The sequence below is a fragment of the Cervus elaphus genome, chromosome 33, assembly GCF_910594005.1.
Source record: "Cervus elaphus chromosome 33, mCerEla1.1, whole genome shotgun sequence".
Classification (NCBI taxonomy): Eukaryota; Metazoa; Chordata; class Mammalia; order Artiodactyla; family Cervidae; genus Cervus; species Cervus elaphus.
Window position 1 is genome coordinate 60078147 of NC_057847.1, and position 25351 is coordinate 60103497.

General features: G+C 38.2%; 1 long non-coding RNA gene across 4 annotated transcripts in view; it reads left to right on the forward strand.

The window, feature by feature from the left end:
• LOC122688261 overlaps window positions 1–25351 on the forward strand; it is a 139645-nt gene that overhangs the window by 68103 nt on the left and 46191 nt on the right. Inside the window, exon 4 of one of the 4 annotated variants that reach the window (XR_006339404.1) lies at window positions 5146–5277. The exons of the other annotated variants lie outside the window; for them this stretch is intronic. This is a non-coding gene — a long non-coding RNA (uncharacterized LOC122688261). The remainder of the gene's footprint in view (window positions 1–5145; window positions 5278–25351) is intronic. 4 annotated transcript variants of the gene reach the window in all.

Below are 25351 nucleotides of genomic sequence, written 5' to 3' on the forward strand. Positions count from 1 at the left end.
GATGAACATGAGTTTGAGCAAGCTCCGGGAGTTAGTGATGGAAAGGGAAGCCTGGCATGCTGCAGTCCATTTAGTTGCAGAGTCGGACATGACTGAGTGATGGAACTGAACTGAACTGCAATTGATTTGACTCCCCAGCATGAGGAAGTGGACTGCAGTGGGCAGACTTGCATTGGATGCTGATGCCAATCAGTTCACAGCTCTGCCTTTCCAATCTGTGTGTGACCTGAGCAAATCAAGTCATTTATATTCTCTAACACAGTGATTCTCAAACTTTAGCACACTTGTTAAAACTCAAGTGTGCTGGACCCCTCCCCAGAGCCTCAGATTTAATATGTCCAGAGTGTGGCCACAAATTGGCCCATGTGATACTAACACAGTCCAGGAGCATATTTTGAGAAATGCCACAGCAATTGTCAGTTCTCTCATCTTTTTAAAAATATAATAATAATAATAATTATTATTGTTAATTGCTTTTTGGCTGTGCCATGCGGCATGCGGGTCTTAGTTTCCTGACCAGGGACTGAACCCTTGCCCCCTGCAGTGGAAGGGCAGAGTCTTAACCACTGGAATGCCAGGGAAATCCTTCAGTATTCTCATCCCTAAAGTGGGGACAATAGTGCCTCCCTCACTAGACTGTTGTAAGGTTTGGAGACAGAATCTTAAACTGACTTTCATACCTGTGTGTGTACACTTGACACTATGACCACCAGTTTTGTTTTTTTTTTTTTTTTAGTGCAATTTGTTAAGTCTACCACTTAATTCTATTTGGATTGTTGAGGACAGTGATAATTTAAGGTGTCTGGATATTGATCACTTTGTAAAATGTTTCAGGTAACAGATTTGTGGAGTTCATTTGCAAAAATTAGAAGCATCTGAGGAGGAGGAGAACAGAACCAGTGATGGGTGCTTATTCAGGGTAGGGCAAAAGCTCTGGAGCAAGCCTGCCTCCTCTTTGTGTACCGTTGCGGAAGGTCTCTCCTGATGTTCAGTTTGGTCTAATGACTTACTAATTCATTCACTCAATGCTCATTGACTGTGCATTTCCTTGTTGCTCTGCTGGATTCCTAAAATAAAAGGAAGAAAGATAGTGTTCCAGGCCTCAAGAAACTTTAAAAGTCCTTTGAATCTTTGGTTCCAGGCTAACTCCTGGGTCATCAGTCATAATTTTAGTGTATTTATTGTTTTACAAATCTCACTAAATCAATCAGCTGTACACATATATTGAACAACACATTGTTGTCTGTCCTTCATTAGGTTTTGTGGATGGTATGAAGAGTGTACATTAAGAATCTCTGAGCTCAAAGAACTGAGAGCTTATTAACCAATGTATATTTAAATATTACACAGTGCCAACGCTAAACTGAATATATTAACTAGAAATTAATGAATGGTCAAAGAGGGAAGCCTAAGAAAGATTGCTTTGTGACTGAAAGTGCTTCCAACATGTGATGGGCCCCTCCCCACTACAATTCAGAGATTTAAGATTGAGTCATTAAAACTGATTTTTAACCTCAGTCCAAACTTGGAGTCTAACTGAAATCTAAAAATTACTGAAGTATATGGCAAAGAGAAATCTGTTTGTTTTTTTTTCCCTATGAGTATTATTTTGCATTTCTACTCTTATTTTTGGGGTTCTGGAAATTCCAATTCATCAAGACATTTGCTGACCATATACCTGAGACTCTCTTAAGTTTGTTTCTTGGCTCTGAATTTTGAAAGTGACTCTGCCGAAAGTTGCAGAAAAAAAAATTTTTTTTTGGCCACTCCATTCGGCATGTGGGATCTTGGTTCCCAGACCAGGGATTAAACCTGTATCTACTGCATGGAGTCTTAACCACTGGACTCCAAGGAAATGCCAAGAAAGTCTTTACTTGTAACTAGCTCTGCACATGAGAAAGAAAGAATGTGCAAAGCTTTTTGTGGAGTTTAAGTTTGGTCATAAAATCCTCTCAGTGTATCTCTGGCTATTTAATAAAATGTAGCATCCTTCATAGGCAACTGTACTGTTACTGACATAAACGTATCATTAATGTATTCATTCAGTAGATGGGTACTTAACATCTGCTAGGTGTCAACTGTTATAGAAATGGTTTTGTACTGATTTTTGCGCATATTCTAATTTAATCCCAGTAGAATCGAAAGGCTCACATTTAAAAATTCTCAATTTAAAAAACAAGCAAAAGACACAAAACAGATCTATCATAAATAAAACTGAATCTTATATAATAAATTAAATATAAATTATAGTCAATTATAGAAATATAAAATGTATGAATTTTATTTATGTATATATTATATATAATTTTAATATATTTTAGATTTTAAGATTAAGAACCACTAACTTTATATAATTTAATATAGTATATTTATATGATGGGCTTCCCAGGTGTCTCAGTGGTAAAGAATTCGCCTGCCAAGCAGGAGACTCAGGTTCAAACCCTGGCTGAATAAGATTCCCCTGGGAAAGGAAATGGCAACCCACTCCAATAGTCTTGCCTGGGAAATCTCATGGATAGAGGAACCTGGCAGACTACAGTCCACAGGGTTGCAAAAAGAGTTGGACACAACTTGTTATCTAAACAACAATTTATATGATATGTGATTATGATTTATGTATTATTTATATATGATATATATTTTAATTTTATGAAATTCATATATCATTATTTATATATTAAATAATATATACTTTTATTATGATTTACATTATATAATGCATATACTATATAAATATAATGTTAATGAAAGATAATTACAATGTAAATTATAATTATGAATAATGTATGGTTTATATAATAAATATAAGTATGATCATAAGTCTTCTGTTATCAATTGGATGTTGGTGTGAAAGTTTATAAATTACATATAATTTATGTAATATATATTTTATATTTTAAGATTGAATCATTAAATTTATGTAATTTAATACACTCTTTATATAATATATAACATCTATTTATATGTGCTGTTTAATTATAATCATAACATTCATGAAGAGAAGTGAAAGACAAGGGAGAAAGGGAAAGATATACTCAATTGAATGCAGAGTTCTAGAGAATAGCAAGGAGAGATAAGAAAACCTTCTTAAGTGAACAATGTAAAGAAATAGATAAAAACAATAGAATGGGAAAGACTAGAAATCCTTCAAGAAAATAAGAGATATCAAGGGAACATTTCATGCAAGGATCAGCATGATAAAGGACAGAAATATTAAGGACCTAACAGAGGCAAACGATACTAAGAAGAGGTGGCAAGAATATACAGAAGAACTGTAGAAAAAAAATCTTGATGACTTGGATAACCACAATGGTGTGGTCTGTCACCTAGAGCCAAACATCCTGGAATGTGAAGTTACGTGGGCCTTAGGAAGCATTACTATGAACAAAGCAAGTGGAGGTGATGAAATTCCAGCTGAGCTATTTCAAATCCTAAAAGATGATGCTGTTAAAGTGCTGCACTCAATATGTCAGCAAATTTTTAAAACTCAGCAGTGACCGACCACAGGACTGGAAAAGGTCTGTTTTCATTCCATTTCTAAAGAAAGGCAATGCCAAAGAATGTTCAAACTACCAAACAATTGTGCTCATTTCACATGCTAGCAAGATAAGGCTCAACTCCTTTAAGCTAGGCTTCAGCAGTATGTGAATTGAGAAGTTCCAGATGGTCAAGCTGGATTTAGAAAAGACAGAGAACCAGAGATCAAATTGCCAGCATCTGTTGGATCATGGAGAAAGCAAAGAAGTTCCAGAAAAAACATCTGCTTCATTGACTATGTGAAAACCTTTGACTATATGGACCACAATAAACTGTGAAAAATTCTTAAACATATGTGAGTACCAGACCACCTGTCTCCTGCGAAACCTATATGCAGGTCAAGAAGCAACAGTTAGAACTGGACTTGAAACAGCAGACTGGTTAAAAATTAGGAAAGGAGTACATCAAGGTTGTATATTGTCACCCTACTTATTTAACTTCTATGCAGAGTACCTCATGCGAAATGCCAGGCTAGATAAATCACAAGCTGGAATCAAGATTGCTAGGAGAAATATCAACAATCTCAGAAATGCAGATGATAGCACTCTAAAATGGCAGAAAGTGAAGAGGAACTAAAGAGCCTCTTGATAAACGTGAAAGAGGAGAGTGAAAAAGCTGGCTTAAAACTCAACATTCAGAAAACTAAGATCATGCATTCGGTCCCATCACTTCATAGCAATGGGTGGGGAAAAAGTAGAAACAGTGACATTTTCTTTTCTTGGGCTCTAAAATCACTGCGGATGGTGACTGCAGCTGTGAAATCAAAAGATGCTTTCTCCTTGGAAGAAAAGCTATGACAAACCTAGACAGCATATTAAAAAGCAGACACATTACTTTGCCAACAAAGGTCCGTCTAGTCAAAGCTATGGTTTTTCCAGTAGTCATGCACAGATGTGAGAGTTGGATCATAAAGAAGGCTGAGCACTGAAAAATTAATGCTTTCGAGTTGGGGTGATGGAGAAGATTCTTGAGAGTCCCATGGACAACAAGGAGATCAAGCCAGTCAATCCTAAAGGAAATCAACCCTGAATATTCATTGAAAGAACTGATGCTGAAGCTCCAATACTTTGGTCACATTATGTGAAGGGCCAACTTATTGGAGTAGACCCTGATGAAGGGAAAGATTGAGGACTGAAGGAGAAAGTGGGCAGCAGAGGGTGAGATGGTCGGATAGCATCATTTACTCAATGGCTGTGAGTTTGAGCAAACTCTGGGCAATAGAGAAGGACAGGGGAGCCTTGGATGCTGCAGGCCAGGGGATTGCAGAGAGTCCTAAGTGACTTGGTGACTCAACAGCAACATAACATTTATGTTGTGGACAAAGAATGTTTCCTGCTGTTTCAGTAAACAAAGGATGTTTTAATCATAAAACTTTTATCCCTAGAGGCACCTCTAGTGGTCCACCCTGAGGGAAATTCAGGAAGGAGAAAAACAGGGTATTGCCCTTAGATAGTTAAGATGCATATCAAAGGAATGGTTATAAACCCAGACTCTTGGATCTTCCCTACACGGAAAAGCACTACCATCATTAATTTGTTGATTTAAGATGTCTGTTTTTGTGACTAGCAGTAGTATTTGAATTTAGACTACATTTGTTTGTTTTTTCAGCAAAAACTCCTCTATATCCTGGCTTCTCCATTACCTCTTTGGAATGGTCCCTCAGAGTTATCTAACAGGCTGCTGTTCTGGATTGTAGTTCTCAATAAGGCCCTGAATAAAATATAATTCTCAGTCTTCAAGGTATGCATTTGTTTTCGGTCAACAATATATAATTATTTGCATATATTATACTATGTTATGTTTATGATTTATGTTATATATCTAGATATTGTTTATCTATGATAAATGTAAAATTGTCATAAAGCTTCTGTCAGGCATTTTTTGTTGTTGTTGTTAGAATATTCAAACTTGAATGGAGAAAACAGTGGGGGAAGAGTTGAGTGAAGCTAAATTATATTCTAGACCTGAAACTCTATGACCCCTTATAGCTGGTTAAAAGATTACTAGCTAATGAGGGAATATCATTTTTGATAAAGGTCTTAAAGTCCTTCTGAGTTTGTTTAATCATCACTACTTCATTCACACTAGTGTTTTCTTTGTTGGTTCATTTAGGAAGCTAGGGCTTCCGTTGTGGCTCAGCTGGTAAAGAATCTGCCTGCAATGCAGGAGAAGTGGGTTGGATCCCTGGGTTGGGAAGATCCCCTGGAGAAGGGAAAGGCTACCCACTCCAGTATTCTGGCCTGGAGAATTCCATGACTGTATAGTACATGGAGAAGGAAACGGCAACCCACTCCAGTATTCTTGCCTGGAAAATCCCATGGACTAAGGATCCTGGTAGGCTACAGTCCATGGGGTTGCAAAGAGTCGGACATGACTGAGCGACTTCACTTCACTTCACTATAGTACGTGGAGTTATAAACAGCCAGATAGACTGAGCGAGTTTCACACTGAGCATAATGGGTCAGTGTGATAAATGAAGGCTTACAGAGGAACAGGAGCCTTAAGAAAAGATTGCCAATTGTAAGAAAAATTCAGACTAACCATTTGACAGTTCTGCCTGGGGCTGTTCCCATTCTTTGTAAATAACCAGTTGTGTAATAGATAACACTCTTAACTTGAGGTCACATATTGTTTTCAAAATATAATTAAGAGCTTTTAAAAGTATCTCTGAAGGTTTCACGCTAACATTTTTGGATAAATTGCCACTTAGTTAGTATTTGACTTTTTTACTTAGAACAAAAGTAAAAGAAATAAAGCCAACTTTTCAATAGAGATTCTTAAGATTTGTTAAATTATACTTTTAAATCATGTTTTGGTCAATTTTCCTTTTCATTTCATAGCAGAGTTACTTTATATGAGCTTATTTATTCATTTATGAAAGAAAATGTTTATATATCAAAGTTTTGTGACTAGGAAATTTTTTAAGATCATATTTTTTTCCCCTGAAACATGTTAATTTTGAGCGATGAGCCCATGTTTCTTTTCAGAAAATATTATTTATTTATATTTATTTTTAAAGTTTTTATTGGAATAGAGTTGATTTACCATGTTATGTTAGTTTCTGTTGTGCAGCAAAGTGAATCAGTTATACATGTACATATATCTGAAAGGTCGGGGCATGCCCGGGAAAAGTGCCGCAAGGCAAATTCCGGAGGCTGGCTAAACTTCCGGGGACCCACCCCCTGCAGCCTGGTCCAGTCGGGTACCGACCCGGAGCCCTCGGACACTGACCGCCGCTGTAGCCCGCGCTTTCTTCCTTATATGAAAAGACCTGGCTTAGACCCGGCCCTGGCTATAAAACCCCTCCCCGCCCCTCATACCTCGCAGACTCCCTTTGTCTCCTCACTCACCCGCCCCGGGAGTTCTGCCGGAGAGCGACCGCTCAATAAAGGCCTTTACCACCGGTCCTTAGAGGCGGCTTTTTTTCTCCCGCGGCGTTTTTCTAACAATATCCACTGTTTTTAAGATTGTTTGCCCATTAGGTCATTACATAGTATTGGGTAGAATTCCCTGTGCTATACAGTTGGTCCTTATTAGTTTCCTATTCTATATATAGTAGTGTGTATATGTCAATTCCACACTCTCAATTTATTCCTTCTCCTCTTCCCCTCTGGTACTTTAAGTTTCTTTTCTACATCGGTGACTGTTTTGTAAATAGGTTCATTTGCACCATTTTTTAAGATTCCACATATAAGCAATATGATATCTGTTTTTCTCTGCCTAACTAACTTCACTTACTGTGATAATCTCTAGGTCCATCCATGTTGCTTCAAATGGCATTACTTCCTTCTTTTTTATGACTGAGTAATATTTCATTGTATATAAGTACCACATCTTCTTTATCCATTCATTTATCTTGGCTACTATAAATAGTGCTGCTATGAACATTTGGGTGCATGAATCTTTTTGGATTAGAGTTTTCTCTAGTATATGCCCAAAAGTAGGGTTTCTGGGTCATATGGTAGTTCTAGTTTTAGTTTTCTAAAGAACTTCCATAGTGGCTGCACCAGCTTACATTCCCATCAAGAGTATAAAAAGTTTCCCTTTTCTCCACACCCTCTCCAGCATTTGTTTGTAGACTTAAAAAATATTTTTTTAATTTTTTATTGAAGTATAGTTGCTTTACAGTGTGTTAGTTTCAGGAGAATCTTTCAGGTTTTTTGAAGTGTAAAAGCAGACCTCTTCACCCTGGGGTAATCTGGTTAATTTAGTAATCAGCAATTAAAAGTTGATGTGAAGCAGTAAGTTTTGAGATGGTGTGATGATATGACTAAAACCCGAAAAGAATCTGTGTAAAAGCTGTTACAAGCAATGGTGTAATTAGTATAGCAGCAGAATTAAGATTGACATACAGGACTCACGTAGTGGTCCAGTGGTTGAGAATCTCCCTGCCAATCAGGAGACAAGGGTCCCATCCCTGGTTTGGGAAGATCCCACATGCTGCAGGTCAGCTAAGCCCCTGCACCACAACTGCTGAAGCCTGGGCACCACAGAGCCTGTGTTCAGCAATAAAGGAAGCCACCACAATGAGCAGCCCATGCACACCCCAACTGGAAAGTTGTCCCTGCTCACACAGCTAGAGAAGGCCCACATATAGCAGTGAAGACCTAGTGCAACAATAGATAAAAAAGCTATGACCAACCTAGACAGCGTATAAAAAGCAGAGATATTACTTTGCCATCAAAGGTCCATCTAGTCAAAGCTATGGTTTTTCCAGTAGTCATATATGGATGTGAGAGTTGGACTATAAAGAAAGCTGAGCTCTGAAGAATTGATGCTTTTGAACTGTGGTGTTGGAGAAAACTCTTGAGAGTCCTTTGGACTACAAGGAGATCCAACCTGTCAATCCTAAAGGACATCAGTCCTGAATATTCGTTGGAAGGACTGATGCTGAAGCTGAAACCAATAGTTTGGCCACCTGATGTGAAGAACTGACTCATTGAAAAGACCCTGATGCTGGGAAAGATTGAAGGCAGGAGGAGAAGGGGACAACAGAGGATGAGATGGTTGGATGGCCTCACTGACTCGATGGACTTGAGTTTGAGTAAACTCCGGGAGTTGGCGATGGACAGGGAAGCCTGCCTTGTTGCAGTCCATGGAGTTGCAAAGAGTTGGACATGACTGAGTGGTTGAACTGAACTGAACTGAAAACCTTAAAAAAAGAATTGACATACAAAAATGGAATGCATTTCATATATATAATATGTAAACATCTAAACAAAAAAATTTGAATAAAATAGCAGACTCAAAATTAAACATAATCACAGATACACCTAGACATAAGCTCAACAAGCAATGTCTAAAATTTCCACAAGGAAAATTATGAAACTGCTGAAAGATTTAAAAATATACTTGAACAAATGGGAAAGATATGTATTTCTGGATATCATAAAGATTTCATTTATTTCTAAATTAATTATTATATTAATATAATATCAATATAAATGCCACCGTGTTTTTCTTTCCTGACATCAGAAAAGTTGATTTGGAAGAAAAGTAAGAATAGATATGAGAATCTTTAAAAAAAAAGAAGGTAATAAGAGGATGCTAGTCCTACATATTACATCACACTAGAAAACTCTATAATTAAAATAGTAGCATTATAGCATGAGTAGAAGGAAAAAACAAACCCAAAGACAAAGGAAAATGTAGTATAAAATCATCTCATAACAGTAAGGAAAAGGTGAATTTATTTAAAGAACTGCTATTAGCGTAAGTGGATGGTAGTAGAGAAAAGAAAATTGGTCTCATTCCCCATCTTGCACATCAGGACAAATTCTAAGTGTCATATGGTTAAATTAAACCACACAAATACTAGAATAAACCATGGGTGAAAACTCTATGGTCTGGGTATAGGACAAATTTTCCTAACTATAACTCAAGATACAAAAGTAGTAAGAGAAAACACTGATGATTTGACATCCTCAAGAATTGGATGTAGAACAGCAGACTGGTTCCAAATCAGGAAAGGAGTACGTCAAGGCTGTATATTGTCACCCTGCTTTTTTAACTTATATGCAGAGTACATCATGCAAAATGCTGGGCTGGATGAAGCATAAGTGGGAATCAAGATTGCCGGGAGAAATATCAATAACCTCAGATATGCAGATGATACCACCCTTAAGGCAGAAAGCAAAGAAGAACTAAGGAGCCTCTTGATGAAAGTGAAAGAGGAGAGTGAAACGTTGGCTTAAAACTCGACATTCAGAAAACTAAGATCATGGTATCCGGTCCCATCACTTCATGGAGAATAAGTGGGGAAACAATGAAAACTTTATTTTTGGGGCTCCAAAATCACTGCAGATGATGGCTGCAGCCATGAAATTAAAAGACCCTTGCTCCTTGGAAGAAAGGCTATGACCAACTTAGATAGTATATTAAAAAGCAGAGACATTGCTTTGCCAACAAAGGTCCGTCTAGTCAAAGCTATGATGTTTCCTGTAGTCATGTATGGATGTAAGAGTTGGACTAAAAAGAAAGCTGAGCCCCAAAGAATTGATGCTTTTGAACTGTAGTGTTGGAGAAGATTCTTGAGTGTCCCTTGGACTGCAAGGAGATCCAACCAGTCAATACTAAAGGAAATCAGTCCTGAATATTCACTGGAAGGACTGATGCTGAAGCTCCAATACTGTGGCCATAATTCAAATATGTAAAAAGCTTATACATAACAGAGGAGAAAAACAAGTTATAGATCCTGTAGAAAAATAAGCAAAAATTTAAATAGACAGATTAATAGAAAAAGAAATACAGATGGCCTTAATCATTTGCAAGGTGTTCAACATTGCTGATAATAGCAGAAACACAATTTAAGGAGAAGGCGAGGGTGGGATGTTTCGAGAGAACAGCATCGAAACATGTATATTATCAAGGGTGAAACAGATCAGCAGCCCAGGTTGGATGCATGAGACAAGTGCTCCGGCCTGGTGCACTGGGAAGACCCAGAGGGATCGGGTGGAGAGGGAGGTGGGAGGGGGGATGAGGATGGGGAATACATGTAACTCCATGGCTGATTCATGTCAATGTATGGCAAAAACCACTACAATATTGTAAAGTAATTAGCCTCCAACTAATAAAAATAAATAGGAAAAAAAAAAACAAACAAACAACCAGAGCTAAAAAAAGAAAAGTACACGGAGACCCCATTTCCCATTGACCGAATTGGCCAAAACCCAAAAGCTTGATAGCACCCCCTAATGGCTTGATGAGGCAATCTTATACTGGTAGGAATGCAGAATGGTAAAACTTCTAGTGGAGGGTGAGTTGGCAGTATCACTTAGTTGGCACCGAATTCTTACTTTCAGGAACCTATTTTGAATAAACCACCAAGGGAAAATAGGAAGATATTTGCACACAGCTATTCATTGCAACAGAAGACTGGGAAAAAACCCAAATGCCCATCATTAGGGGACCGGTTGAATGCTATGTTACATCCACTCAACGAGATACTGTGCAAGGATAAAGAGAAGTGAGAAGGATCATATACATATACACTATGAACCCATCACTGGAATGAAAAGATTAAAATAGACTCAAAAGAGGTGACCACTGGCTGCAGTATATAGAGCTTATTCATGAATTGGCAAACTTTCTGTAAAGGCTAGATTACTAAACATTTAGTATCTGTGGTCTCACAGGGTTTCTGTCACAACTATTAAAGTCTGCTCTTGTGATGCAAAAGAAGGCATTGGCAACATGTATACAAATGGGCTAGATGTAAATGCTTTCCAGTAAAACTTTGCTTTCAAAGATGAGCAATGGCCAGATTCAGCCTACTGGCTATAGTTTGCAGACACCTGACAGACTTTTGGAAAGAAATTAATGAGACAAATTGAATACTGATTGGATAGAAGAATTGAGACAAGAGTGAATGAGCCCTTCTATTTGGAAAGGGGAGAAATGAGAGGAACAGAGCAGTTACTGGTCCACTAGAATACTGGAATCCTATTGAACAGTGTGCTCCTGTGGAGTGGGGACTGTTCCAAGTTTACACCCTTGTCTTGGTTCCTGTAAGTAGATTTTCAGATCATTGTATCCTCTGACGTTAGCTTTGCCTTCTGGGAGTTCCCGCTTTTTCAGTTATCATTGTTGGCCCTAGCTGAAAATACTCTCCTTGGAGCTGAGCAGCCCCTCAGTCTGCTTCCTGGGCTGGATTATTTATTATTGGCTTAGCACCTGGACTCCTTTCTAAGGTTGGGAACTAACATTTCTCAGAATCCCCCTCTTTAGATGGTGTGGGATAGAGTTGGCCAGTTAGAGGAACTTAGATGAGATGAGAAGGCAGACAGAAGCAGAAGATGCTTCTCTTGGAAGGTTATGACAGTCAGACACAACATGTAGAGATGCCTGGTGGGCCTCCTGTTCCCTCCTCCTGCTCCAGCTAATCTTGATTGCTGGCGGCACTGACCTCAAGCCTTTGTAAGCTTGACCGGGGCCCACAGAGGCTTCACAGAGCTCTCCACAAGCTCCTCCTGTGCTCGGCTTTCCAGCTCCTCTCTGGCAGTGAGATGCACAGGTTTCTTGTGTTTTCCTGCAGGCTCCAGCTTATTCGCTTGGGGCAGTGTGTCAAGATAAAGTCACCAGTGACTACTGCTCCAATCTGTCAACTACTTCTGAGACTTTCACTAACTTAGCTCAGTACACAGGTGGGTAAACTCATATTCCCATAGTAAATCTCTTATTCCTTGTAATACTTATAGTGGCTCTGTTTTCCTGTTAAGTGAAGTCAAAGTGTTAGTTGCTCAGTCATGTCCCACTCTTTGCAATCCTGTGGACTGTAGCCCACCAGGCTCCTCTGTTCATGGGATTCTCCAGGCAAGAAAACTGGGGTGGGTTGCCATTCCCTTCTGCAGGGGATCTTCCTGACCCAGGGATTGAACCCTGGGCTCCTGCTTTGCAGGACTGTCTGAGCCACCAGGGAAGCCCTTAACTGCAAATGATATGCTATCTGTGGAAAGTCAAGGGCAAGAGTCATGTTATGTGTCAAATAGTCATTCATTTTTAGTATGGAATAGATAATCTTTTGGAGGACAACTCCCTCAAAAACAAACATGGCTTCTGGTCTAGTTGATTACATTTAGTTCCTCGTACCAGTATCCGTGCCAACAATTCTTTTGATACATGCTTCTTTTCTTAAAGTTAACTCTGGACACTTGAAATGAATCAGATTTTTATCAGCAAGCCATTCCTTAAACCTTAAGCCTGTTCTCTCTCTGCCTTATGTTCAACTAAAAGGATTTTTGTTTGCTCTCTTTACTGACTCAGAAGTTTTAAAATGAGGTAACATGGGTTTATAATATGTTTCATGTGTGCGACATTATGTTTTGACTTCTGTACACTTTACAGAGTTCTCACCGCCAAAAGTCTATGTCCATCTGTCGTCATACAGTTGATCCTCTTTTTACCCATTTTGCCCTCCTCCCTCTCCTTCCCTTCTGGTAAGCACGACTCTGTTCTCTGTCTCTACCTGTTTGTTATTTTTTGGTTTATTTATTTGGTTTTATTTATTTGACCACACTGAGAGGCGTGTGGGATATTAGTTCCATGACCAGGGATCAAACCTGGAGCCTCTTGCATTGAATGCTAGGAGTCTTAATCACTGGACCATCAGGGAAGTCCCTATTTTGTTTTACTTTGTTTGCTTGTCTTATCCTGGATTTGCAGATGTAAAAGTCTAGTCTGCAGTAAATCAGATAAAACTCTATTTGTAGTCTTCATATGCATTCCGTGCTTATGTGTGTGTGTATGTGCATGTGTGAATTGGGAATATGTAGGATGTTGTAAGCTGTCAGACATAAGGAGAGGCCTGGACTTTTTAGGGAGGAGAGTGTGAGGTAGTAAGGTCATTTGTAACATTATTACCCATTTTGAAGGCATTGGATGGTGGGCTTTTTAGATGTGTGGGGTTTTAGGAGTAATTGGCCAGAACCATCACTTACATCTTTAAATTTCAAAAGAAGTACTGACTAAAAAGATACAGAATGTGAGAGTTGTGAGTTGAGTTCTATGTGGGGCAAATTGAGGACTTCAGGCCAGTGCCTCAGATAGCTCTGAGAGACTGCTCCAAACAGGCGGTGGTGGTGGTGGTTCGGTCACTCAGTCGTGTCCTCTTTGCGACCCCATGGGCTGCAACACTCCAGGCTTCCCTGTCCTTCACCATCTCCTGCAGCTTGCTCAAACACATGTCGATTGAGTTGGTGATACCATCCTACCATCTCATCCTCTGTCGTCCACTTCTCTTCCTGCCTTCAATGTTTCTGAGCATCACAGTCTTTCCCAATGAATAGGCTCTTGCATCTGGTGGCCACAGTATTGGAGCTTCAGCATCAGTCCTTCCAGTGAATATTCAGGGTTGATTTCCTTTAGTATTGACTGGTTTGATCTCTTGCAGTCCAAGGGACTCTTTAAGAGTCTTCTCCAACACCACAGTTCAAAAGTATCAATTCTTTGCCACTCAGCCTTCTTTATGTTTCAACTCTTACATCCATACATGACCACGGGAAAAACCATAGCTTTGACTGTATCAACCTTTGTTGGCGAAATAGTGTCTCTGCTTTTTAGTATTCTGTCTATCTTTGTCATAGTTTTTCTTCCAAGGAGCAGGTGTCTTTTAATTTCATGGCTGCAGTCACCATCTGCAGTGATTTTGGAGCCCAAGAATATAAAGTCTGTCACTGTTTTCATTGTTTCCCCATCTATTTGCCATGAAGTGATGGGACCGGATGCCATGATCTTAGTTTTTTAAATGTTGAGTTGTAAGCCAACTTTTTCACTCTCCTCTTTCACTTTCATCAAGAGGCTCTTTAGTTCCTCTTCACTTTCTGCCATAAAGGTGGTGTCATCTGCGTATCTGAGGCTATTGAAATTTCTCCCAGAAATCTTGATTCCAGCTTGTGCTTCATGCATTTCACATGATGTACTCTGCATAGAAGTTAAATAAGCAGGGTGACAACACACGGTCTTGACGTACTCCTTTCCCGATTTGGGACCAGTCTGTTGTTATATGTCCAGTTCTAACTGTTGCTTCTTGACATGCATACAGGTTTCTCAGGAGGCAGGCAAGGTGGTCTGGTATTCCCATCTCTTTAAGAATTTTCCACAGTTCGTTGTGATCCACACAGTCAAAGCCTCAAGAGGTAGTCGGGGGAGGTCAATATATAAGATTTTGGTGAAGGGGGTGTTCAGTGCAATGAAGCGCTTACTTTACACAAGGCTTTCTGCTAGTCACGAGGAGCTGATGTCACCATGAAGTGATATAGTGCTTTTCTAGATATGAAGAGATGTAAGGGTTGGGATCATGAAATCAGTTCCTGAAAATATTTAACTATCTAAAGACTTGTTCCACCATTTCCCTGGAGCACAGAGTGCCTCACTCTCCACCCTGCAGTCCCTCAGGGGATATTGAAGGCCAGCAGCTGCAGCAGCACAAGATTCAGTTTCTGCAGAGGCCGATGGCAAATGCCCTCATTGTCCTTGTTCAGTCTCTGGCAAAATGCTTTTGGCAAGTAAGTGCCAATTTACTTGGCACTTGAAGTGTGGCAAATGCTGTAGACTAAATGTGTGTCTCCCAAATTGATTTGTTGAATTTAAATGTTGAGTTGTAAGCCAACTCAACATTTAAATGTTGAGTTGTAAGCCAACTAATCCCTAACGTCAGGGTGTTTGGAGGTGGAGATTTTCGGAGGTGATTAGATCATAAAAGTGGAGCCCTTGTGAATGGGATAAGTGCCCTTATGAAGGAGCCCTAGAGAACTCCCTCACCTGTTCTTCATGTGAGCACAAGGGCCATCTGTTAACCAGGAAGCAGGTTCTCACCAGACACTGGATGTGCTGGTGCCTTAATCTTGGACTTCTCAGGCTCCAGAACTACGAGAAATAAATGTCTGTTGTTTATAAGCCACCCAGTCTGAGGTTCTTTTGTTATAGCAGCCTGAATGGATTGAGATTGCAAGTGTAAGGAATCTTCTTTCCTTGTTGTTCAGTCGCTCAGTTGTGTCTGACTCTTTGCAACCCCATGGACTGCCCCACGCCAGGCTTCCCTGTTCTTCACTCTCTCCCAGAGCTTGCTCGAAGTCATGTCCATTGAGTCAGTAATGCCATCCAACCATCTCATCCTCTGTCATCCCCTTCTCCTCCTGCCTTCAATCTTTTCCAGCATCAGGGTCTTTTCTAATGAGTCAGCTCTTCGCATCAGGTGGCCAAAGTACTGGAGCTTCAGCTTCAGCATCAGTCCTTCTAATGAATATACAGGATTGATTTCCTTTAGTATTGACTAGTTTGATCTCCTTGCTGTCCAAGGAACCCTCGAGAATCTTTTCCAGCACCACGGCTCAAAAGCATCAAGCCTCTTTCCTTACCTAGTAGCCATTCCTCCTCTAACCCCTCCCACCTTGTGGCTTCTTTTATCTTTCAAGGTTGTGACCACTGTCTATCCAAATTTAAACCTAATTACTGAGTAAAAATGTCGAAACCCCAAAGACCTAACACAAAAGGTTTGTTCTCGCCTTAAGTCCTAGGAATTACTTTGAGTTCATTCTTTTGATTCAGCCATAACCCACTTAGCTGGATTTTAAACATCACCTACTTTTCCAACATAGCTTCTAACATTAATGGTATTTCCAGAACACCCCAGGTTACAAACACCGAAGAATAAAAAAAAACGTAAGAGGAACACTTCCACATTGCAGGGTGATGACATGTACCCCTGCTTAATCAAATTCCCAGCCAATCATAAATACCAAGGTCATCTGAACAAATTGATTGCTTTTGCATACCAAAGCTCTGATTTAAATTCTCAAGCCTCCATAACTTCAGAATCAATAAACATTTATTATTGTCCTTATATGTACCTCTGAATAAATCACTGTGTAATTTTACCTCTTAATTCTCAAAGGTGTAATATAAAAATATTGATTTTAATAGGTTTTTGTGCTACTAAAAGAATATGTAATTTATGCATTCAGACCCTTTAGCACGATGCCTAAGGCATTGATCCTGTGGCTACGAGCAATATGTGAAAACTTTTCTTTTAAAAATCTTTTATTGAAGTGTAACAGTCATATAGAAAGTACACACAAATTGTAAACTTACAACTTTATGGATTTGTGCAAAGTGAGCACACCTGTACAGTCAGTCTCTGAATTAAAACATAATAGAATGTACCTGTCCTCTGGAAGCTCCCGTCTCCCAGTCAGTATACCCTGAAAAAGATAACCACAACCTATTTTCTAGTACCATCAATTAATTTGGCCTGAGAATAAACTTTACATAAGTTGAGTCCTACAACCAGAAACTTTTTGTGCTTGCTTTTAACAAGTGTACAAGAAAACCCTCAACATCGTGTTTAAGTAATTCATCTACATTTTTGCATGTAGTAATAGTTTTTTGATTGCTTTCTAATATGCCTTTGTATGAATATCACATTTTCTGTTGAAGAGCAGGTTTTAGCTATTATGAGTAGTGAGGTTATGGAAATTCCTAGGTGTGACTTTTGATGAACACATGCATGCTTTAATAACTGTGAATTGCTGCTAGGTCAGAGTGTGCCCATATCCAGCTTTAGCTGATACAGCCAGACTTTTCTAAAGTCGTTATCAGTTTATACTCCTAGTAGCATTCTTGTTTGTTACCTTAAGAACTTTGTCAACATGTTTTTTTGCCATGGTTTAGCCATTCTGGTGGGCATATAGTGGTACCTCACTATGGTTTTAATGTGTAATGTGGTAACTAATGATGTACACATTTTCATGAGTTTTTGGGCCACCTTGATGTCCCTTTTTGTATAGCATTTGGTTAAGTATTTATCTTAGTTTTTCTATTAGGATGTTTGTCTCTTTTCCCCCCTCTTTGGCTGCACTGCAGGACATTCAGGATCTTAGTTCCCTGACAAGAGATCAAACCCTTGCCCTCTGCAGTGGAAGCATGGAGTCCTAACCACTGACTGCCAGGGAAGTCCCAGGATGTTATTGCTTCTTAAAAAAATTAATTTGTAGGGGATTTTGTGTGTGTGTGTGTGTCTAGGTATGAGTCTTTTATATATCTCACAAATATTTTCTCTGACTCTGTGGCTTATCTCTTCTCTCTTTTAATCTTTTTTGGTGAGCAGAAATTCTTAATTTTAATATAGTTATTGTATCTACTTTTCTTTTGGTAATTTTTTTTGTTGTTTCCTCTTTAAGACATCTTTGCCTGACCCAATTTGATGAAGATATTCTCTACTATTTTCTTTTAGATGTGTGAGATAGCTTTATTTCTTCTTCTTCTTCTTTTTTTTTAAAATTTTTGGTTGCACTTCATGGCATGCAGGATCTTAGTTCCCAGGCCAGGGTTTGAACTTGTGCCCCTTGAAGTGGAAGCCACTGGACCACCACCAGGGAAGTCCCAGCTTTATTTCTTAAAAATAATTTTCATACTAAGTATAGTAAAAGAATACAAATGACTGTCATTGCTTTCTTTCATTTCTGTCCTTCTTAAGCAATTGGAATTTATTCATGTATTTATATTGTTATCCAATGCAGTGTTTCCCTAAATGTTTCTTTAAGTGCTACCTGCACAAGAACAGATAAGTTGATCTCAAGTAGCTTCATGTGTAAGAGGGAAACAGTAAGTGTAAGTAAATGACTATGCAAAGATAGGAAGGGATAAAAGGAATAAAAGATACAGATGAGAAAACATGGCATGGGATGATACTATTTTTTTTAGGTGGGTGGCAAGGAAGGTTGTATGAAAGAGACAGCATTTAAACCAAACTTGGTAGTGTGGATGGAATTTGGACATGATGAGACATAGTAAAAATATTTCAGAGAGCAAGAAAATGATCAAATGACTGGAATTGAAAAGATGTGGTTTATGTGTATATATGTGAAAAAGCAGGGGTAGTTTAACCAGATAGTTTATATAAACTGTGACTAAAAAAATTACTGACTTTGACTATTCAACAGAAACCATACATGTAAATGCATGTCATGTCTTACAAAGTAGTTGTATTAATTAGTGCATTAAAGTTATATTAACAGAAACCAAATCCAGCCAGTTTAAGCCCAAGGAGAAGTAAAAATGAGTGGGCATTTCATGGAATCTAGGGGTAGTGGAGCAGCTAGGCTTTGGGAACCAGTAGGGACTAAAGATTAGAGCATCGTAGTAACCTAGGTAATTTTTTCTTCATTTATCAGTTCTGCCTCTCAGAGCCTCTGTTTCCTTTTGTCCTCTTGCTCTATAGTGGTGTCTTGGTTTGCTTGGACTGCTACAACAAATATACCATAGACTGGGTGACTTATAAACAACAGAAGTTTATATCCTACTGTTCTGGGTGCTAGAATTGCAAGATAAGGGTGCTGGCATGGTTGAGTTGATGAGGACCCTCTTCTGGCTTTATATTGCTGACTTATTGTGTCCTCATTTGACAGAAAGAGAATGAGAAAGCTCTCTCTCTCTCTCTTTTTTTAAAAATAAGGACACTTGTCATGAGGGCTATACCCATATAGCCGTAAGGTTCCTTATGATCTAATTACCTCCTAAAGTCTCCACCACCAAATATCATCACATATTGGGTTAGGATTTCAACATGTGGGTTTGGGGGGAAAGCATTCTATCCATAATAAATGGATTGATTTAATCCATTTATCCCATTAATCCTAAATCCCAGGCCAGATGTTAGAAAACAGCTTCTAAGAACTCTGAAGTAGGTCTTCTCCATTCAGGAATTCAGACAGAAGTACCTAAAATCTTAAATTCCCTTAAGAAAGGCTCATTGGCTTATTGACTTAGTTTGGATCAAGTACCCATTCCTGGTCTAATGAGTATGGCAGAGCATGGCATAGGAGGTATGTGACAGGAAGCATCATATTGGCTATTGTGATTCCTTGAGTCTTTGCATTAAAACTAAAATGATATTTGAGCCTGGGGAAGGAGTTTACAGAAAGTGGAAAGTAGATTATTTAATCAGTTCAAGAGGTGTCACCCTAGAAGGCTGTGGTAATAACTAGCAAGGTGATGTAATATTGAGGATGATTCATTGAGCATGTATAGCAAGCCAGGTCCTTGTGTTTCTTAACTTTTTTATTTTGAAGTGATTATAGATTTACAGAGGAGTCGTACAGATAACATCCAGAACTCCCGAATAAGTATTCATCCAATGTCTCCTAATATTAATATCTTACGTATTCATGGCACATTTACTAAAATGAATAAGAATGAACATTGTACACTGTTGTTTAAACTGTAGACTTTAATTCAGATTTCACGAGTGTTCCACTAATATCCTTTTTCTGTTCAGAGTCCAATTCAGATATTACACACACTGCACATAGTCATCACGTTGTCAAGTCTTTTCCAACTGATGACAGATTCTTAGTTTTCTTTTATTTTTTGTTATCTTGACACTTTAAAAGAATACTAGTCAGGTATTTGTAGGATGTCCCTCAATTTGGTTTAATTTCATGTTTTCACATGATTAGACTGGGATTAAGGGTGGGAAGAATACTATGGAACTGATATGCCCTTTTTTTCACATCATGTCATGTTATCGGGGGTACATGATATTTACATAACTTCCAACTGGGGTATAAACCTTAATCATTTTGGTTACGGTGGTGTCTGGCAGGTTCCTTCACTGAAAAGTTACTAAAATTTGTAAACAAATGTTAAATCACCCTAGTAATTGATAAATATTTGGGGCGGTAATACTTTGGGGCTAAGGAAACATCCTCTTACTCCATAAAGTTTCACCCAAAGTCAATTTGAGCATTCATCCATGGGTCTTGCCTGCAGCAGGTGTTGCTGTGTCTAATGGTGATATTATTTCCCCTCATTTCTTCTCTGTTTATCCTTTGGAATTCTTTTCAAGGGAACGTATCTTCTCATTTTATTTATGGATTCAGTCATTTGTATAAATAATTTTGGGCTTATGGATATTTATTTTGGGGGGGTCATAATCCAATATTATCTTTATTATGTTGTTCCAGCTCTGACTGTTTAGAGCTCTTTCAGGTTGGCTTTCCTGTCCTTTTGTTGTGTAGTCATCCTTTATTGTTTGTTTTCTTTTTTAAAGAACTTTTAGATGGTTCGATTTATCTGTATTTTCCCTGTTCCTGTTCTAGTATCTTCTGTTTCTTCAGGGAATCTTGAAAAATATCTCCTTTTATTGGAAAATGGTATTTAGAAACTCAAATCCAGACTTTAGGTGTGCTGATTGCTAACTGGAGTATCACTGCTTTGAGGCCCTCTCTGGTAACAGAGCTAGGAAATATCTGTATGTATGTTAAACCATGTATATACATAATTGTAGTTACTTTCATTGTTGTTGTTCAGTTGCCCAGTTGTGTCCACCTCTTTTTGAATCTCATGGACTGCAGCATGCTGGGCCTCTCTGTCCCTCACCATCTCCCAAAGTTTGCCCGAGTTCATGTCCATGGCATCAGTGATCAACTTCAACAGCACCATGGACATAATCTCATATCTATCTGTAAATATATTAAAATAAACATGAATTCATACTGATATCTCTGACTCCAATATAGTAACACAGGATTCGTTTTTGCCTTCCTCTCTTGCATATTTGTAATTTCGTTCTCCAGCAGTGAGGAAACTCCTGCCAGATGCTTTTTCTGTGATATTGTATTAAATTGCTCAACTATGCTATGAGAGTTATCTCAGTGTTACTGATAGGAAAACACTTAAACTTTAATAAGCTTAAGTGATTGTCTGCAGGCACAAAGAAAGCAAATGATGGAGCCAGTGGATTCGAAGTTATTTAAGTGTCATGTTTGTGCATTGACTTACGGTTAAGGCTACACACTTAATATGATACAACTATCTTTGTACAGAGGATGAGATGGTTGGATGGCATACCAACTCAATGGACATGAGTTTGAGTAAACTCCAGGAGTTGGTGATGGACAGGGAGGCCTGGTGTGCTGCAGTCCATGGGGCTGCAAAGAATCTGGCATGACTGAGCAACTGAACTGAATTGAATCCTTGTATAAAATATTTTTAAAGTTAGTCTTTTAATAAATACAACAGGTTTATTGAGATATAATTCACATCCTATAAAATTGACCCATTTAAACTGTATAATTCATTCTTTTTAGTATATTCACAGAATTGTGCAACCATCAACATTATCTAATTTTAGAACATTTTCATCACTTTCCCTCCAAAAAAATCTATAGCCAGTAGCACTAACTGCCCATTAGTCCTTAACCTCCAGGCCATGGCAAACACTAATCTATTTTATGCTTCTATATATAGATCTACCATTTCAGAATATTTCAAATAAGTGAAATCATACAATATGTGGTCTTTTGTGATTGTTATTTTTTAACGTAGCATAATGTTTTCAAGGTGCATACATGTTGTAGCAAGTGTCAATAATTATTTTGTGTTTTAAAATGTAATTTATATTTTTAGAGCACTTGTAGGTTCACAAAAAGTTGAATAGAAAGGGAATTCTCATATAATACCTCCTACTCCAAAACATACACAGCGTCTGCCACCATCAACATTGTACATCCAAGTGGAACATTTGTTATAATTTATGAACCTACACATCATTATCACTCAAAGTCTATAGTTTACATTTGAGTTCACTCTTGGTGCTGTATATTTTATAGGTTTGGACAAATATATAATGACATGTATCCACCATTATGGGCTTCCCTAATAGCTCCCCTGGTAAAGAATCTGCCTGCAATGCAGGAGACCTGTGTTCGATTCCTGACTTAGGAAGAGCCCCTGGAGGAGGGCATGGCAATCCACTCCAGTGTTCTTGCCTGGAGAATGCCCATGGACAGAGGAGCCTGGTGGGCTACAGTCCATGGAGTTGCAAAGAGTCAGACATGACTGAGTGACTAAGCGCAGCACAGCATCCACCGTTATAGTATCATGCAGAATAGTTTTGTTGCCCTAAAGATCCTCTGTGCTTTTCCTGTTCACCCCTCATCCTCCCAGCTCTTGGCACCGCCGATCTTTTTACTGTTTCATTAGTTTATCTTTTACAGAATGTCTTATAGTTGGAATCACATACCATGGAGCCTTTTCAGATTGGCCTCTTCCATTTGGTAGCATGCATTTGAGTTTTTGCCATGTATTTCATGTCCTGATAGCTTGTTATTTTTTAGTGCTGAATAATATTCCACATCTGATTTACCAGTCACTTACTGAAGAACATTCTGGTTGCTTTTAAGGTTTATCAATTAAAATTAAAGCTACCACAGAACATCGAAATATTTGAAGAAAATATTGGCAAACGTAAGGGGAGAAATTGACAATAATGCAATAATAGTAGGGGGCTTTAACACCCCACATACATCAATGAACTCATCATTCAGACAGAAAATCAATAAGGAAATAGGCCTTAAATGACATATACCAGTTGGACTTAATAGATATTTAAAGGACATTCTATCCAAAAATATTAGAATATACATCCTTTTCAAGTGTACATGGAAAGTTCTCCAGGATAGATCACATTCTAGGCCACAAAACAAGTCTCAGAGAATTTAAGAAGATAGAAATTATATTAAGCATTTTTTTGGACCACAAGTGTATGAAACCAGAAATCAATTAAAGGAAGAATAATGGGAGAAACACAGACACATGGAGACAACAAACGTAAACAACATTCTGCTAAAAAACCAATGGGTCAATGAGGAAATAAAAGAGAAATCAGAAAGCACCTTGAGACAAATGAAAACAAAAACACAGCTTTCCAAAATTTATGGAATGCAGCAAAAACAGTCCCACTAGGGAAGTTTATAGTGATATAGGCCTCCCTCAAAAAACAGAAGAAAACTCAAATAAGCAACCTAACCTACCATTGAAAGGAATTAGAAAACAATCAAAGCCCAAAGTCAGCAGAAGAAAAGAAATAATAAAGATCAGAGAGGAGATAAAAGAGAACAACAACAGCAGATGCAGTATAAAAAGATTAATGAAACCAAGGCTTTTTTTTTTTAATTTTAGAGTTGATTTACAATGTGTTAATTTTTGTTCTACATCAAAGTGATTCAGTTATACATGCATACATATATATATATGTGTGTATACATATATTATTTTTCATATTCTTTTCTATTATCACAGAATATTAGATATAGTGATCTGTGCTATAGAGTAGGGCCTTGTTGTTTATCCATTCTATGTATTATAGTTTGCATTTGCTAATCCCAAATTCCCAATCCACCCCTCCCTCCCCCTTGGCAATCACAAGTCTAGTCTCTGTGTCTGTGAGTCTCTTTTTGTATTGTAGATAAGTTCATTTGCATCATATTTTAGATTCCACATATTAGTATGGGTATTTATTTTTCTCTTTCTGACTTATTTAATGTGATAATCTCTGGGTCCATCCATGTTGCTGCAAATGGCATTATTTCTTTCCTTTTTAAGGATGAATAGTATTCCATTCTATATTCCATTGTACCACATCTTCTTTATCTGTTCGTCTGTTAATGGATATTTAGATCATTTCTATGTCTTGGCTATTGTGACTAGTGCTGCTATGAACATAGTACTGCATGTATCTTTTTGAATTTTACTTTTGTCCAGATAGATGCCCGGGAGTGGAATTGTTGGATCATATGGCAGCTCATTTTTATTTTGGGGGGAAACCTGAGTACTGTTTTGTATAGTGGCTACACTAATTTACATTTCTACCAACAGTGTAGAAAGGCTCCCTTTTCTTCACACTCCCTAAGGAGTTTTTTGAAAAGATAAAACTGATAAGCTGTTAACTAAGTTCATTAAAAAAAAAAAAAAGGTGAGAGAACCTAGTAAATAAAATAAATGAAAGAAGAAATTACAACCATTATTACAGAGATACAAAAAATCATAAGAGAAAGCTACTATTATATGCCAACAAATCGGACAACCTAGAAGAAATAGAGAAATTTCTAGAAATATTCAATCTTCTATGCCTGAATCAAAAAGAAATAGACAGTCAGGACAGACTGATCACTAGTGAAAATGGATTGTGTTGTTTAGTTGCTAAGTTGTTTCCAACTCTTTTGTAACTCCATGAATTGTAGCCTGCCAGGCTTCTCTATCCATGATATTTCCCAGGCAAGAATACTGGAGTGGGTTGCCATTTCCTTCTCCAGAGGAATCTTCCTGACCCAGGGACTGAACCTATGTCTACTGCATTGGTAGGCAGATTCTTTACCACTGAGCCACAAGGGAAGCCTGAAGTTGAATTAATAATCAAGAAAATCTCAGCAAACAAAAGTTTAGGACCCAAAAGCTTCACAGGGAAATTCTAACAAACATATAAAGAAGACCTAATACTTACCTTTCTCAAACTGTTCCAAAAAGCTGATGAGGAGGGAACACTCCCAAATTCATTCTACCAGGTTACCATTACACTGATCCTAAAGGCGGACAAAGACCTGCCAGAAAAGAAAATTACAAGCCAATATCTCTGATGAACATGGTTCAAAACAGGGTAGCAGCTCAAGTGGAGTATTCCCTAAGATACCATGTTCTGCGTCAAAAGCCACATAGATATTATGCCTGTGTACCATCCTGCTTTGATTGCTGTAGCTTTGTAGTAGAGTCTGAAGTCAGGAAACATGATGCCTCCAGCTTTGTTCTTTTTTCTTAAGATTGCTTTAGCTGCTCAGGGTCTTTTGTGTTTCCATATAAATTTTAGAATTATTTGCAAGGAACACAACAATGACAGAAAGAGCCAGAATCTGCCTTCATGTGGCATATGCATTAATGGAGGAAACCATCTTGTAAACAAGGAAGTAAAAATAATGTGGGACAGTGGTAAGTGCTCAGAGGAAAGTCATATAGCAGTGTAGGGGCATGGGGGCTGATGAGGTCT